Source organism: Spea bombifrons, chromosome 2, assembly GCF_027358695.1.
Source record: "Spea bombifrons isolate aSpeBom1 chromosome 2, aSpeBom1.2.pri, whole genome shotgun sequence".
Classification (NCBI taxonomy): domain Eukaryota; kingdom Metazoa; phylum Chordata; class Amphibia; order Anura; family Pelobatidae; genus Spea; species Spea bombifrons.
In genome coordinates, this window is record NC_071088.1 from 142,260,833 (window position 1) to 142,263,332 (window position 2,500).

Genomic DNA, 2,500 nt, shown 5'->3' on the forward strand with positions numbered 1-2,500 from the left:
GCTGCTGCTGCTGCTTGTCGTCAGACAAAAAGAATTATAAGCCCTGGGACAGGACAGAGAAGGTGAGATGGTTCAAATAAGGGTTTAAAGCTTTGATGATGAGCAAGAAACATGGCAAAAAGCTCTCCCCGGACTGTGAGAAAAAATTAAAAGCCTACAACACCTGGTATTCCCAGGCGGTCTCCCATCCCGGTACTAACCAGGCCCAACCCTGCTTAGCTTCCGAGATCAGACGAGATCGGGCGCTTTCAGGGTGGTACGGCCGCAGGTGTGAAAGTTTTTTATTTTACTTCTCTTATTCTGCTGCTGCTGCTGCTGCTGCTGCTGCTGCTGCTGCTGCTGCTGCTGCTGCTGCTGCTGCTGCTTGTTGTCAGACAGAAAGAATTATAAGCCCTGGGACAGGACAGAGAAGGTGAGAAGGTTCAAATAAGGGTTTAAAGCTTTGATGATGAGCAAGAAACACATGGCAAAAAGCACTCCCCGGACTGTGAGAAAAGAAAAAGCCTACAACACCTGGTATTCCCAGGCGGTCTCCCATTCAGGTACTAACCAGGCCCAACCCTGCTTAGCTTCCGAGATCAGACGAGATCGGGCGCTTTCAGGGTGGTATGGCTGCAGGTGTGAAAGTTTTTTATTTTACTTCTCTTATTCTGCTGCTGCTGCTGCTGCTGCTGCTGCTGCTGCTGCTGCTGCTGCTGCTGCTGCTGCTGCTGCTGCTGCTGCTGCTGCTGCTGCTTGTCGTCAGACAGAAAGAATTATAAGCCCTGGGACAGGACAGAGAAGGTGAGAAGGTTCAAATAAGGGTTTAAAGCTTTTATGATGAGCAAGAAACACATGGCAAAAAGCTCTCCCCGGACTGTGAGAAAAGAAAAAGCCTACAACACCTGGTATTCCCAGGCGGTCTCCCATCCAGGTACTAACCAGGCCCAACCCTGCTTAGCTTCCGAGATCAGACGAGATCGGGCGCTTTCAGGGTGGTATGGCCGCAGGTGTGAAAGTTTTTTATTTTACTTCTCTTATTCTGTTGCTGTTGCTGCTGCTGCTGCTGCTGCTGCTGCTGCTGCTGCTGCTGCTGCTTGTCGTCAGACAGAAAGAATTATAAGCCCTGGGACAGGACAGAGAAGGTGAGAAGGTTCAAATAAGGGTTTAAAGCTTTGATGATGAGCAAGAAACACATGGCAAAAAGCTCTCCCCGGACTGTGAGAAAAGAAAAAGCCTACAACACCTGGTATTCCCAGGCGGTCTCCCATCCAGGTACTAACCAGGCCCAACCCTGCTTAGCTTCCGAGATCAGACAAGATCGGGCGCTTTCAGGGTGGTATGGCCGCAGGTGTGAAAGCTCTTTATTTTACTTTTCTTATTCTGTTGCTGCTGCTGCTGCTGCTGCTGCTGCTGCTGCTGCTGCTGCTTGTCGTCAGACAAAAAGAATTATAAGCCCTGGGACAGGACAGAGAAGGTGAGAAGGTTCAAATAAGGGTTTAAAGCTTTGATGATGAGCAAGAAACACATGGCAAAAAGCTCTCCCCGGACTGTGAGAAAAAATTAAAAGCCTACAACACCTGGTATTCCCAGGCGGTCTCCGATCCAGGTACTAACCAGGCCCAACCCTGCTTAGCTTCCGAGATCAGACGAGATCGGGCGCTTTCAGGGTGGTATGGCCGCAGGTGTGAAAGTTTTTTATTTTACTTCTCTTATTCTGTTGCTGCTGCTGCTGCTGCTGCTGCTGCTGCTGCTGCTGCTGCTGCTGCTGCTGCTGCTGCTGCTGCTGCTGCTGCTGCTTGTCGTCAGACAAAAAGAATTATAAGCCCTGGGACAGGACAGAGAAGGTGAGAAGGTTCAAATAAGGGTTTAAAGCTTTGATGATGAGCAAGAAACACATGGCAAAAAGCTCTCCCCGGACTGTGAGAAAAAATTAAAAGCCTACAACACCTGGTATTCCAAGGCGGTCTCCCATCCAGGTACTAACCAGGCCCAACCCTGCTTAGCTTCCGAGATCAGACGAGATCGGGCGCTTTCAGGGTGGTATGGCCGCAGGTGTGACAGTTTTTTATTTTACTTCTCTTATTCTGTTGCTGCTGCTGCTGCTGCTGCTGCTGCTGCTGCTGCTGCTGCTGCTGCTGCTGCTGCTGCTGCTGCTGCTTGTCGTCAGACAAAAAGAATTATAAGCCCTGGGACAGGACAGAGAAGGTGAGAAGGTTCAAATAAGGGTTTAAAGCTTTGATGATGAGCAAGAAACACATGGCAAAAAGCTCTCCCCGGACTGTGAGAAAAGAAAAAGCCTACAACACCTGGTATTCCCAGGCGGTCTCCCATCCAGGTACTAAGCAGGCCCAACCCTGCTTAGCTTCCGAGATCAGGCGCTTTCAGGGTGGTATGGCCGCAGGTGTGAAAGCTCTTTATTTTACTTCTCTTATTCTGTTGCTGCTGCTGCTGCTGCTGCTGCTGCTGCTGCTGCTGCTGCTGCTGCTGCTGCTGCTGCTGCTGCTGCTGCTGCTGCTGC

At 50.3% G+C, this 2,500-nt stretch overlaps 6 non-coding genes and 1 pseudogene across 6 annotated transcripts; all 7 read right to left on the reverse strand.

Annotated features, from left to right (window-relative positions):
- Nucleotides 1-151: 151 nt before the first annotated feature.
- LOC128477295 (5S ribosomal RNA) lies at nt 152-270 on the reverse strand. The gene has a single exon (XR_008348275.1). It is a non-coding gene; the product is annotated as a 5S ribosomal RNA (ribosomal RNA).
- A 231-nt stretch (nt 271-501) lies between these two features.
- On the reverse strand, nt 502-620 carry LOC128477079 (5S ribosomal RNA). Its single transcript, XR_008348066.1, has one exon. It is a non-coding gene; the product is annotated as a 5S ribosomal RNA (ribosomal RNA).
- Nucleotides 621-872: 252 nt separating this feature from the next.
- LOC128481048 (5S ribosomal RNA) lies at nt 873-991 on the reverse strand. Its single transcript, XR_008350822.1, has one exon. It is a non-coding gene; the product is annotated as a 5S ribosomal RNA (ribosomal RNA).
- A 222-nt stretch (nt 992-1,213) lies between these two features.
- Nucleotides 1,214-1,332, reverse strand: LOC128477918 (5S ribosomal RNA). Its single transcript, XR_008348865.1, has one exon. It is a non-coding gene; the product is annotated as a 5S ribosomal RNA (ribosomal RNA).
- A 215-nt stretch (nt 1,333-1,547) lies between these two features.
- On the reverse strand, nt 1,548-1,666 carry LOC128478750 (5S ribosomal RNA). The gene has a single exon (XR_008349654.1). It is a non-coding gene; the product is annotated as a 5S ribosomal RNA (ribosomal RNA).
- A 251-nt stretch (nt 1,667-1,917) lies between these two features.
- Nucleotides 1,918-2,036, reverse strand: LOC128477361 (5S ribosomal RNA). Its single transcript, XR_008348338.1, has one exon. It is a non-coding gene; the product is annotated as a 5S ribosomal RNA (ribosomal RNA).
- A 240-nt stretch (nt 2,037-2,276) lies between these two features.
- LOC128480440 (uncharacterized) lies at nt 2,277-2,385 on the reverse strand (annotated as a pseudogene).
- Nucleotides 2,386-2,500: the final 115 nt, after the last annotated feature.